General features: G+C 34.6%; 1 long non-coding RNA gene across 1 annotated transcript; it reads left to right on the top strand.

Annotated features, from left to right (window-relative positions):
• The first annotated feature begins 3,279 nt into the window (after positions 1-3,279).
• On the top strand, positions 3,280-4,169 carry LOC128921780 (uncharacterized). Its single transcript, XR_008471085.1, has 2 exons — positions 3,280-3,322; positions 3,441-4,169. It is a non-coding gene; the product is annotated as an uncharacterized LOC128921780 (long non-coding RNA).
• Positions 4,170-15,056: the final 10,887 nt, after the last annotated feature.

Consider the following 15,056-nt stretch of genomic DNA (forward strand, 5'->3'; position numbering starts at 1 on the left):
CTCGGAAGTCTCTCTAACTCGAAGTTTTTTTGTGGATTATGGTGATTCGAGTTAAAGAAGTTCCACTGTGTATTTGTCCAAAAAAAATGTTAGCTCCGCCCATTTTAATTCGGGCATGAGAGGGTTAAGCTGTGAAAGTGAGTCAGTTTTCAAAGTTTTTTGGGATGTGGGAAATCACAGTATATTCAAGATCTAACCCTATTCTCAGGTTTCGCTCTTTTGAATTAGAATGTCGCCATAAAGAATAGCGGTATTGAAGAGGTAATGCCCAATACCGAAGCAATTCATACTATACATATGTATCTACAATTTGGATGATCGCTGTAATCGGTTGATGCTATTTTCAATATTAAAATCGATTTTGCCTCTAGTTTCTAGTCTACTTATATACTATATATAAAATTTTACAAAATAACTTGGAACATTATTTGTACGTTACTTAAATAAATAGTATTCTACCACTTTATTCTGCACTCTATAAAAACAAATACATATTAGTAAATTTAAATATGTATATACGAACCTTAACTTTAAAAAGATACATTTAATATTTCTCATATAAAGAACTCACTTTATATGAATTTCATGCTGTTCTTCATTATGTGATATTCAAATCGCGTTTTCACTCAATTAAATCGAATTATATTCGCAGTCAGGGGAAATGAAGAAAGGCAATAAGAGATCACATTTCACAGCAATCAAGAGGAAAATGCGATCCGGATTGGAAATATGCAAATTTTCAATATTCAATTTGCGATAGTGCCAATGAATCTGTTTTCTTCTACTTCTTTGCCTTCTTATGATGTGCTAAAAATGATCGATACGATCACCACGTGTGCATGTGAGGCCACAAAGAGGTTGCGCATGCGCAAACAAATAGCAATAACTGCAAAAAAGCAACAACGTACCGCTGATTTGGGAAACCAAGGAAATTCGCATGCAAATAAATCTTTCTGCTGCAAGTACGTCTTGAGGGGTGGCGACTCATATGCGCCTTAGGGTGGATATGACACTTCCAGCGTTGACATAACAGCGTGTGATCGCTTCAAGCATGCATGTATCGATCCATAAATCCGCATGCGAAAATGTAATGCCGTTCGCCCCTCCGTTTGCGAAGTTATTGCAAAAATATTCAATGCTACCTTTCCATTTGATTAGTTGGATAGCTGACCTGATTCGGAATTCATTGTGTGCGTTTCTTCTATCGCACGAATTTGCATGCCTGTCAAGAAGTTACACACAAGCGAGTAGGTTTATTTGTAGAATTTTGCAATTCAATTAAAATCCTTTCGCGCGGAAATTGCAAGTCGTTGCATAAGTCGTTTCATTGTTTGTTGATTTTTAATTTATTTTTGATTTGCGTATTAAAGTGAAAACCGAAATTGACATAATCCGCACTCAATGTGACGCACCACCGTCTTGAGCGCACTTCCTTTTCGAATGTTATTTTTTGCACCGAATGTCTTCGCAAAGTTGTCTCAAGACTGTGTAACCGCTTCACATGTCAATTTCTATTTGCAAAGTTGACATCTTTGCGAGTTTCCATGCGAACTGATATATTTACTTAAGGTTTCCTACATACAAACATATGCATGATGCCTGCACTAATATTTGCATCTGTCATGTCTATTGCGGTTTTTTTACGTAGGCAAGAGTACAACGGTTGCAACAACAAATTGCATTGCACGCATACGCAAGAAATGTCATCTATCATTTGGATTGAAGTTTTGATCGCTTTCCTTCAGTTTGGCCTTTTTGCCATTAAGTATCTATGTGTAGTATTTATTTTGTTGTTTCCTCTTGGTTTTATTATGTGTCAACTTAACTCGGTGTTGTTGTTTTTATAACACCCCAGTCAAGCAATTATACCGTTACTGTGTTGTTATGAATATGCACTTGGATGCTGGGCATGTAAAATTGCATATTGATGATCTGCTCGAAGCATTGCATCATAGGCAAGCTGTATCTTGGTATGTTTGTATATATTGCGAGAGTGCATGCATTATTCTACATTTCCGCTAAGAAAATAATAGACTTGGGATTATTGGAAGAATATTATAATGTAATCCATCAAGATTTTGCTTTAAATCAATAAGTCCGAAGCTTCATGAGAAATTTAGTATCGCGAATTTGAGGGATCATTATTTTGCTAAGATATTTCACATATTAACCGATATTGGAAAATTGAAAATCCTATGAGTTATAAAGAGGAGAGAGGAAAAATATACCTGATTTTGCCACATTTTCGGCACTATTATAAGAAACACATATCCTTTGAATTTCTTTAGAATATCTGAGAGATTTGCCGTTATTTTCTTCCTCCCGTTCGATATATGGGACTTTAAAAGTTTATAAAGGGGTTTTCAATAAGAGCCATACAAAAATCACAATAAATCGATGGTGGCATTCTCGGTGTGGCTTTCTGGAACCACATTTCGTCGAAATATTCGGTTATCATTGAGCGGTCAGACAAGACGATTATGACGACCATAAATTGGACGCTCTAAAGCTGAGGCACTGACTCCGAATTTTGGTAATAAATTTTAATAAATTCCACTCGTTGGTGATCGTATATCCTTCAATGATGAAATGGCAAACCTTACTGAAGAGCAATATCAAAAGAGCGGGAATGTAAAAAATATGAGGTCGTTTGCTGTTTCTTTACAAAAACCCTTTAGTTTGATTTCGGCGATTTTTTTACGGACACGGTCACATTATAAACGCAGTATTTGTGCAATGTTTTGTTCCGATATCGTCACTGGTTCTTTATTTATATATTGTAAAGTGAACGAATTATATGGACTTCAAAATTGTGATATATGGGAAGTAGGCGTGGTTGTGAACCGATTTCATCCATTTTCATAGTGAATAGTGAAGTGCCTAAAGTAATTGCCTTTAGTAGTTTATGAGATACATATACATATACAAAAATCACTTTGATATATGTACATATATAAACCTACATATATCTAAGTCGTTTAGTTTTAGGTGATACAAAAAACGGTTAGGTGGACAAAACTGTTATACCCTGTGGAATATGTTTCGAGAGTATAAAATTATAATAGAAAATCAAATTTTGTTAAATTTTTATAAACAACAACAATAAAGAAACACGGGACATTAAAATGCAAACAATTACATGCTTGAAGGCCCGAATTTCCGTGAAAATTATTAAAGAAAATATGGATATACCTTCTCATAGATACCACAACCATCCACCTCTTTGATCTAGTTAACCTCCTTAGGTCTAGAATATTCAAAATTAATGAGTTTTTCCATATTTGAGGTGACAAATGACTGACTTTTGATCCCAAAATTGAAGGTATTTTTCACACAAAAAAAACGAAAATCATGGTAGAAATAACGAACTTCAATTTGATTTGTGTTTCAATAAATTACAATTAGTTTTTAATTGAAGTCTGCTTTCCATTGATCTATAGTCTTTCGACTTTAATGCATCTGGCTACAAGAAATCTGTGATTAATTAAATATGAGGAGCATACGGTTTTTTAATTAAATCGTATTCGCAGTGATCGGCGGAAAAAGTCGCAATTGCGACGGGACAGTAAAATGCAAACAATTACATGCTTGCGAATTTTCTTGATCCCAGCGAACCTTTTCAAATACATACACGCAAGGCGCCCTATATTGAAAGGGGTCACAGCGAAAGTGTCCTCGACATCGAAATACCTACAGACAAGCGCACAATCAAAAAGCGAGCGATTGAACTCTGCCGTATGGAATGATAGCAGTTAATGCTCAGCAAAGGGTTGACACAAAAGGGGTCACAAAAGGGTGAAGGCAAGTGATTGTCACATTGTCTAATTGAAATTCGCAGCACCAAAATAGTGGCAAAAGGTTTCTTCGAAGATTAGTTCGAACGTATTTGGAAATTTCAAGAGAGCATCGGTTCGCCTTAGATGCGCGTATGTCACAGGACAAAATTAAAAATGTTGAAATGAGTTCAATACTTATGATATATTGGGGCACAGAAGTCACACAGGTGAGACAATTATTGCTCGGGAAAAATTTAATAATAATTTCTTTGCGAAAAGGGTTGATGCCAAGGAAGCGTATAATGGGATTGAACTCGTTATTGTGACCTTTGTTCGATTTCTTTTTCTTTGTTTTTTTTTTTTGCAGTGCGAACAATAAATTTTTAATTTTGATATTATTTTTCGCAAAATGTTTGATTCTAGAATGGTTTTGCATGAAGGACATAAATCAATTGCAAATTGCGATTGATTTTGTGCGCGAAAAGATTTTAGCGCTAAAAATTTTAAAAGCTGCAAGAGTAACTCAATATAAACGATAAATCGATATGTATATGCATTTGTATATTTTAAACATCTGCTGGAATCTTTCAATTTGTAGAACACACAAGGTACAGGCAGGAAAAAATTGCTATGCTTCAAGGCAATATAGCAATAGAACCTTAGTTTAGTTTTGTATATAGAAGGTTTCCTCCAGCGCCTAACGGTCTAATTCAATATCATACGTAAGATGTGGAAGCTCGATCAGAAAGGAGAATTTAGTAATGTCGCCAGAATTAATAAGAATACAAATAAACGATTATATTACATATGTATATACGAGTACGTAAGTAAAAAGCCACGGAAATCCAAGTTTAGTTTCAGAGTTTCATTAAGTTGCCTTTGCCGAAAACAATAATGAAAGGATTGCGATGTGAACTTGACCCCCACCCACTGTATTTGATCCAGATTTATCAACAATTATTTATTATTTGTCACTCAGATGTAATCAATATGGAAGTAAACGTCAATTTTAAGGCATCGAAATGTAAATGATGGAGTTCTGTTACAACAAAGACATTGCTATATCTGGTGATTATGTTGAAGAAGGAAGCTACATATATCTTCATTCAGAAATTGTTAGTATTAGTCGGCTAAATACTTTTCTACATGGATCCATTATAACTCTGCTAAGTAGACTAATTTCAATACAACAAAAAGTGCAGAAGATTGTTATAGAATTTAGAGTTATATGTCTAAACCTTATCCTTGTCAAATCGAAATCGTCAAGAAAATAAGTATGAAATCACTACCGCCTTCAACCAATTTCGAGAATTGTCATCAGCCATATGGTACTAATAGTGTCCGACCGATTCCAAATTTTTGACCGATGCCGATTATTTCATGAACAAATCTATTAAGTAAACTAGCATCGTTAAAAAAAACCAACAAAAATGTAAATATAAAACTGTTTATTAATTTTTTTATTATTCAAAACTAAATAACTTATTATTATAATATATAATAGAAAAAAGATGTTACTAGCTACTTATAGCTTTTTTTTGCTTTAAGGACAAATAGGTTTGACTTGGTAGCATTTCCGGGAGAGTGTTTTTTGCAACTTCTTCATAGTACGAGTTTGGCGACAAGTTCCTATCTATTTTTGTTTTGTTTTTTTGCTTGTGAAAAATTTGCCTCAAGAGAAAGCATTAAAAATCGTCTGTGCAAGTTTGCAATAAGAGTTTCTATGAGAATGGCATTATGAAAACAATTTCGAAATCGAAACAAGCTGACCCAAACAACAACAAACCCAAATCGTATCATTCAAAATTAATGCTAAATAAAAGTTCAAATTATAGTAAAAATAACACAGGCTAACACTCAATTTGCTTCTTTGAATTTATCAACTGAATCTAGTTAATTTGGGTGCGCTGAATTCAAATCTGTAATCAGTTTGTCTCTATATACCCACTTAACTTATGACCTGAAAAAATACGATTTTTTTTTTAATTTTGTCGGGCTGTCTAATGTATTTCTTTATACTAGACCTCAGTCAACCGTGTTTTAGAAGATGAACAAAATAATTTATATTTTACTCTTTTAAGAAATCAAAAAATTAAGGACCAAAACATTGATGCAAGTGACATTTGAAAGAAGTACAAAGAATTGGCTAAGAATCGAGCAAATATAGGCGATGGCAAAGCGAAAGCTAGGAACCAATGGAACAGTGAGGAGAAATATATAGAAATAAAGGTATTTAACTGAACGCAAGATGCTCTCTACACTTTCTAAGATTCAACTTGAACCAAAAGTATTTTCTGACAAGCGTTTGCTGTGCTTACGGGAGTCTCAGCGGTTCTGTTGCATATTGAATTTTGCGCCGATTTTCTTACAGGGCATTTACTATATACTTACGCTTATTTAAATATCGTGTTTCCCACCAAATTATTTTGTTTCACAAAAGTTGTATTTATTTCACAAACTCAACTCATTCTTAGCTGCTTTGAAATTGGTATTAGCTGACAACAAACAAGAGCAAATGACAATACAACAAATATGAATGGCTTGCCTAAATAAATGTATGAATAAAGACACACAAAACAACAACAATGATTAATACTTATGTACTTACATGTGTATATAGTTGATGTATATGTATCTAAATACATATTTAAAGTAAAAATCAAATGTCATTGTCTATCAACAATTCAAAGTCCAGCTGTGCTCTTACCGCGCTGACAAAGCGTTTGTGACACAGTGGATAAGTGGCTAAGTATGCCAGGAATATATTCATATGTAATTGCGCTGCTGACTGTACGTCTGATGGCATGTTGTCTTTGTTCTCCGCTGCACCTACTTTGGTGTACCTGTGCGCCGGGAATTTCCCAATAAAGAATCGACTAGAAGTCATATGACAATTGCAGAATTCTCAGACTGTTAACCTATAAGTCGAAATGAACACAGCATTGTCTTTGGTTTATTTTGTGTGTGATCCTCGGCGTTTTTAAGTTTACACAGACAATTGGGTTTTACCAGGCTATACAGCACTTGTGTCTTTTGTACCTGCTGCCTCCGATGGCGACAGGCTGTCTGGCTCGTCTATTTACCAGTCTAGGCCGTATCATTAGCTAAGTATATACGCGTGCACGTGTGTATTCTTATATACATTTTTCCTGTCTATGGTGGACACTGTGCACCAACTGGTGCGTTATATTTTCAAAATTGCAATAAGCCACGTTGTTGTTTTGAAATACTGTATCGGACACTATTTTGAGAAATTTATTAAATTCGTTAAAAATTATGTTAAGAATATGTATGGGACTTGGTAGTTTTGATCATTGTACTAAGGGATATTCAGTCATCTATGTACTTCCATTAATAAGGGGTCAGGTGGGTTTCAAAGGCTAAAAACAAGGGAATTTTTCCAATTCTTTTTTTTTTTAATATGTACAATCATATATATCATTTAAACAATTCAGCATATCAAAGATACATATTTAAACAGTAATTTGTGAAATTTTTATTTTCAAATTCCGAAAACTCTGCCGTTGGTACCTCATCTCCCATGGCAAAAAAATCTTGCCGTGGACAACATAACTCATTATTGGCTCATCCAATAATGAAATTAGAATTTGTGACACAATTAAAATAAAAACTTACTTTTTGGTAAAATTTTCGCCATATATAATAAAGAATTTTGTCTTAGAACGTAATGAATTAGAGATGAAGAATGTAATTGAGAAATTTTCAATATGGAAGTATTTTGGAATGGAACTTCCATCTTTCGGCAAAAATGTCATTAAGTTACTTTCATGTTTTTACTAAATAATGGGAAATATGCTCTATTTTCTGTAAATCGAATGAAAATACTTTTCTACCATAATACATGTACATATGTATGTATGTACATACTTTACTACAGTCGGAATTTGTTTGTAGTTATGAATTAGTAACTTTAAATTGCGCATGAACCGTAAAATCCTATTTATTTCAAACTAGAGTGGATTTTTGTTCCAGTCATTATAGTTCGATTGCTATATTCTCTTCAACGCATGTACCAAATGCATACATATGAAATTGTTACCGAAAATAATAAAACGCTTTTCCGATTATACAGTCCGACTGTCATTCGATTTGGAGAGAAACTCGAAAACAGAAAGAACAAAACAATATTAGGAGATTTTGAACGGAGACGTGACCAACAATAAAATTTTGTTTATTCTCTATGAAACTGAAAAAAAAATACAAAAGAAATTCAATACGTAATGAAATGATCGGACAGAGCAGCATTCATATTAGAAATGTGAAATATCATGGCTTGGAACAAAAACATACACATTCACACATTTATTTAACTATATCTGTATGTACAGTGTATTGTGCTTGGGGTGACCCAGACATCATGCCGGGCGGAAACAAAAGCAAAGCCGTTGCCATCGATCCTGCCAGACAGACTGTCGCCAACGATCGGCGAGCGCACTTACTGACATTGTCCATTTGTATGTATGTATGTACTGGTGTATATAAATAGGTACAATAGTATGCACATAGCAATCACCTGAGTCCTTAGCCATATACGTACTATATATGTTTGTATATGCTCAAAAACACATAAGTGATTTTTTGGTGCACATTATTTCCACTTTATTTCTTCCATTCTTTCTAATGCTGACTGCTACTTTTGGCCTTTGTTCAGCAGTTCAAGATCCTCGCAGACGACCAACTGCCGCCCGCACCAATTCGAACAGTCCAACGTCAATGAGTTACAAAGGATACTAACAACAAGCACATGTAAGTATAATAATTATTTGTGTGTTGTTGTGTGTGTGGAAGAAGCGAAACAATTGTCTCAATGGCATGAATGAAAATTCAGCTCGTCTTAATGCATTGAGTTTTCACTTACTCTTCGCTTCGTATTTCTTCGTGACTTCCATTTCGCATTCTAATGTCTTCGATTGTCACAATCCATGCATTTGACAGTCAACAACTGACTTTATATCGCTTTTATTTCAATTCTTTTTTCATTACATGTCTTCAGTTTACTTTACTTTATTTTATTTAATAATTTCATTTAATGACTACGGATTCCTCAAATATTATGGATCTTTGAGCTACGATTAGGTCCTGTAGTACTTTATTAGAGCAATATATGTTTTATATTAGCCCCTAAGGTGGACACTTATTCGTGCAAAATACTCGACCGTTTAACATTTTCAGACCATCGTCATTTGTACTCACCTATCAGCAGTTATACACTCAGGAGAGTCGAAAGTTTGAAGTTTCCACAGATATGTTTATGTTAAATAATTTTAAATAGTTGGGCAATGCTCAAAATCTTGTTACTTGATGTTCTTGGTAACATTCACATTTCATGCTTATGTTAATTGGTTATACTTTTAGACCGATGTTTGTAAATGCCCGAGGGAGAGAGCCAGTTCGGGAAAATCAGTTTATTTTACATATAAATTATCCTTGTTATTTTGCTGATACTATTTTAATGATAGAAAGCATTCCCCAAATACAATTGAGGAATGCAGCCGAACTCACAGAACTTGCCTAGATATATGTAAATCATAGTTCACTCCGGGTGGATATACCTGACTGTTATCGAAATGTGGATCGCCTATTTTGTATGTTTGTTAGAACTAAATAGGCTTAAAGCCCTTCGGCTCAGTAATACTTTTTTGCGATACATACTTAGGAGGTTTCTGGCAACATAATGGACAGGCGACTGTTCGGAAGTTCGATATACATAAAATAGATTTTTGTAAGTCCTCTTAATAATATTTACAAGCTTTTGTTATATCTATAATTTTCCATCTTCCACAGTTGGTTTCTAACACTTTAATAATCAAACATTCGATATAAAAATAGTGCAATACAAATACCTGTTCGCATTTGCTTATGTACATATGTACATACATACATTTGTTTAGGAGCTGTAGAAAGGCTTCTGTAGTGCACACTAGGGTGGCCCTTATTTTCCAAAGTATTCCGATTCTCGATCGCACCCCTAGAAATATGCGAATAGCCCAAAAACTAGTATATACAAAGTTTTGGGTCAATCAAAAAAGGTTTAGAGGTTGCGCAAGGAGCTTGAAATCCTGAAAAATTAAGAATTTTTACCATTTTTATGTCTCCATATTTCAAAGCCACACTATCTGGTTTCCATACCGTAATAAGATATGCATTTTATTACCTTTCCAAAATTACCACAATCTTAAAAATCGGTCGATTGATGATAGAGTTACAGAAATACAAATATGAAAGTAAATTTAATGCGGTGCATTCTCAAGCGTCGCATGCTCGTGATATACCGTTATAACGGTTCTAATGTTATTCTTATTATCTTATTACGGAAAGGAAAACCAGTAAGGGATAATGTGACTTTGAAATATGGAAGTCTGAGACATAAAAATGGCAAAAATTCTTATTTTTTCAGGATTTCAAGCTCCTTGCGCAACCTCTAAACCTTTTTTGATTGACCCAAAACTTTGTCTATACTAGTTTTTGGGCTATTCGCATATTTCTAGGGGGTGCGATCGAGAATCCAGAAACTTTTTTATCCTCCATACAACTAAGGGCCACCCTAGTGCACACACTTTTATTTACTGTACATACATATACATATATGTATGTATTGTATTTTCATTGTGTATTTCAAACTCATATGATTACTACTGGCGGCTACAGTGAAAAAATCATGTCCAGTCATCAAATGAAATTGCTTCATTAACAGAAATATCAAGCGCTCAAGAATTGTATTGTATAGTGGAAGACGGCAGAAGACGGCAACACAAGCAAAGGCAAAAAGCGAAGGAGGCAATCGTATACAAAAAAGAAGACTCAAGACACAAACGCTGCAAATGCAAGTACGAGTACTTCTGGTGCCACAATGTCTGCTTGGCATGAGAATTGTTGGCTATTTACATATATGTATATACATACATATATACATATTGTATTGGTATGTATGTAAGTGTGCTTCCTCGAAAATGCAGGATCTGAATGCTGTGAGAAAGGCAAGCGTACTTGCTATCTCTAATTGACTAGAAGCACCAACTGCGCTTTACATATTTACCATACATTCAAACATACTTATGCACATGTGTATTTATAAATATGAACCGGCATTAGTTAGGGAGTAGCGCGGACACACCTCAACTATCATACGAATTGTTACAAATAAACCGTAAAAAACGAATAATATCATGCGACGGAAATCGACGAGAATAGGAAGGGAGGAGCTCTTTAAAAGGTAGCTATGAAAAAATTAATGTGCATTCGAATTACATTTTACACGCAATGATTGCAGCCGAGACGCCCAGAGGAATTTTATGATCACAAAGATGATAATTTTGAGTGGCGGCATTCAGCTAAACAAGATTGTACATACACACACATATATACATACAAGCTTAGCCAATAATTTTTAGATAAAAATACGGTTGTTACCTCAGTGCATAGAAGTGGTCCTGCGTGTGGGTGAGTTTACTCATGTTCGTTTGTGTATATAATTGTGAATTGGTGGCAACAATGCGCGTGGGCAGTTCTTAAAGAAACTTACATAAGCAGCTCAGGAGCGCACTGACAAAAGATATTGCAGCTGAATGGTAGAAACAAATCGAATGTCATAGAGCGCTGGTAGTCAGCTATGAGCGCCTCAATCAACTCATCATCGCGGAGTGAGTACAGTTCCGGAGGGAGACACTTGAGTTGGAAACATGTAAAATGTGGCGGATTATGACAAGCATTCACAAACTTTACAATAGCACGCAAACAATAACAAAAACAATATTTTATTGCTGGGATTTGCGGCAAAGTGCAACAACAGTAAACCGCACAGAATCGCTAATAAAAATCCAGCAATGCAAATTAAAACTCATTTAAGCATAAGAGCGCTTAGAAAACTGTCGACAATGATTGCATTCAGCCTAACAAAGCCGAAATAATTTATCAAAGCTTATACGCTCATATATAGGGTACATACATGGACTTTGTAACAACCCTCCTGCACATATTGTTTTAGTGGTAGATATAGGCATTGCGTATAGAGTTTCATAATGAGATGCGTAGAAACAGATAGAGAATGCACATTTGTATGATATTGTCTTTATACACTGCGAGAAATATTAATAAAAACCGGAGGTATAGACATAATTACATAAGGTGAAGCTAGAACATTATGCTTCATAAAAATGTTTCAAACATTTACCGATTTTTATATAGCATATACAAAGTCTGCCAAAAATCGGAAATCAATATATTGGGTTAATAGGTGATAGAGAAAAGTCCTAACCGATTTCATCTATTTTTAGCATTAATTAAAAGTGTTTCAAACACAAAACATTTATTAAGATAACTCACACTACCGAAATAATACAAATCATTATATATGCTACAGAGGATAGTTGTCCATAGATAGATTTTATCCAATATTAGTATTAATGACTTCACCAACACTGGCACACAATAAAATTCTATATATAGCACCTGTTGATATTGCTGGTAGGTGTATTGCCGCGAAGGTGACAATCCGACTCGGAGAAGTTGGGTATATTAAAGGTCTCAAAAGGGACGTTCTGAATTTTTCGATCACTTGAACTATATCCCAGGAATTCTGGATGTCTACTGTGTTGCAGCTCCTTCGCTCCTTCTCTGTTCTCTTTTCTACGAAAGAAATATGAGCGGGACGATGCCAGTGGAGAAGAGGCAGGATGACCTTTTCAAGAATGGATCTATGTTCAGAGGAAAAGTTGGAGGAGAAGGAGCTTGGCGTCAAGTACAGCTTTAGGCTGCCATATCACTACAGCGTTTTTAAAGCGAAGGTGACTGCCATAAAGGCATCATCTGATGGATTACTCAGAAGTGGTAACACTGTCAGGAAGGTGAGCATTCACTCGGAAAGCGGATCCGCTATCTTCATATTCAGAATCTGGGGATGGGAGGAAAAATATATACTTTTTATTCCGATCTATGAATACTTAATTAATATATTGTAATATGTTTGAATCTAATGAAATTTAAAACAGTGTCATATATATCGATGTAGTAGTTAAATTTACCAATTTTTCAAACAGTAGGTATCAGAAGAATATCAAGAGAATGTAATTTTATTAATTCAGTGTGCCTTTCCTCCTGCCTTATATATAGGGTTTATGACTAATTTTCTTGATTCATAATTCTTCGAGTATTTCCAACTGAGCTAAACTCTGAAAAAACTGTATAGAGAGTGTAGATTGACATTTTATTAATTGGTCTTATGACTTTACAACTGAACCAGTTCCGTACTAGTGTATTCCACTACAGAGTAAATCTGCTCAGTGTAGATCTTTGGTATGTGTGTATGATTGTAGTAAGCCTTCTTTTCATACCCCTATTACTTTTTGAACGCAACAATCGCGGAACAACAGTAACAATTGCAATAATCGATGCTATTATACATACGTATTGTTATAAATACTCGAAATAAAAAATAAGCGAACTTTAAATCCTAAACTGCAGATAATGGAGATTCAAACGAGCGTAAAGCGTTAATCTTCAACAAGCAAACGCCAGTTAAATAAAACCAAACGCGTTGAGTAGATAGTATTGCTGTTTTTGTATGGTGCGAATACAGGAGACGTCACGTCATATAAGATAAAACTGCAATAACGGTAAACGTAACCAATCGACCACATTTCATAAGAGGTAGTTTTTGTACCCTATGCTCACGCAAATTCATAATACCATTGATAGAGAGGGCACAATTTAATTCCCCTACTATAGCGCAACAACAACAACAGATCGCATTTGTTTCAGAGCTTTAGCAGTGGACAAGAGTGCTCATGAATGTCAAACAGCATCAGGACATCCGACCGTGATGATCGTGTAAATACAAAAGCAAAAGTGCTGAGATCCCGTCAATGTCATGTCAGTGGTGGCGGCGATGCATCAAACTCATCGTCCGTATGTTCAATATGCTATTCGCCCTTAATATGGTGGAAGAACGTAAAACAACGAGGGGAGTATGGTGCTCTTGAGGAAGTGCGTGGTATTGAAGTAAAATTTTACGTTTTGCAAAGCTGGAGAAAAATTTAAAATTATGAGACTTTGAAAGGTTTATTTCCTATTTTAGTCTTTCGAAAAAAATGTATGATCTATTGTGTTAACTACAATGAAATATTGGTTAAATTAGTTGCAATGCCGCAATAATTTCTTCAAAATCCAACATCCAAATTAACGGATGTCGTTTTGGTACATACCAGACTGCTTTCTTATCGACCGGACAGGATATGTCGACTGTTTTCTGGTATACGACGATCAGTGAATCCCAGTAATACTGCCTCATTTTTGTTTCCAAACTTTGAAGTAGGGGGTATGGGGTAAAAATTTGAGTCTAGGGTGGTTGAGGTAAACGCTCCACCAAGGCTTACCTTGCAGACAGCCAAAAAACATATTTTTAACCTGTTAATCGCTATTAGACTCTAACTTTTTATATCGTTTGATATGAAATTGAGAGTATGTAGTCCAATTCTTCATGTGTCTTATTTTATCACTGCGTTTTTGTACCTAATTGATAATTCCTGAAATATTTTCCACTGGACCCTACCCAAAAAAAATATTAATTTAAAATTAAATCAAAATAAAAAAGTTTTATAAATTTAAAGAAGAGGTTGTACTCAACTACAGTAAATCGGCATTTGAAACACCCTGTATTTAATTTGCACCTACTTTAATTATATTAGATTTCCTGTACAATTTGTTACTACCTTTCCAATAACTATAAGCGAAACTACAGAGCATTGCACAAAAGGACGATTCATAGGACACGCATACGCCGCACAATGCTGCAACAAACAACAGAAATAACTCCAAAAGTAACAATGATAAAATGTGTACAGGATACTGTGCAACCGGATATACAAACAATGCGATACAATGAACAATGCAACAAACAAACAATATAAAAAATACATAGAAGGCATAAAACACAATCATCGTAAATACATACACACACTACGTTTATATACCATTTAAAAACATTTACGTATTGTACTCTCGTATACGAGTATTGTATAAATAGATACGAACATTAGCTACAAGTACAATGGAAAGTGTATTGGATTTTTAAAAGGCATCTTTTATTTAATTGTTTCCCTTCAGGATCATTGAATATCCGGCGAACTTATTGACAAAACCTTCATAAAATGTTCGATTATTCTCAATAATATGCATGCATTTATTCTTCGTTATCAATACATATATAAATAATTATAGATACAGCAATTATTGTTCTTAATAGAACCGATGTGAAAACAAAAA

Source organism: Zeugodacus cucurbitae, chromosome 4 (assembly GCF_028554725.1).
Source record: "Zeugodacus cucurbitae isolate PBARC_wt_2022May chromosome 4, idZeuCucr1.2, whole genome shotgun sequence".
NCBI classification, from domain to species: Eukaryota; Metazoa; Arthropoda; class Insecta; order Diptera; family Tephritidae; genus Zeugodacus; species Zeugodacus cucurbitae.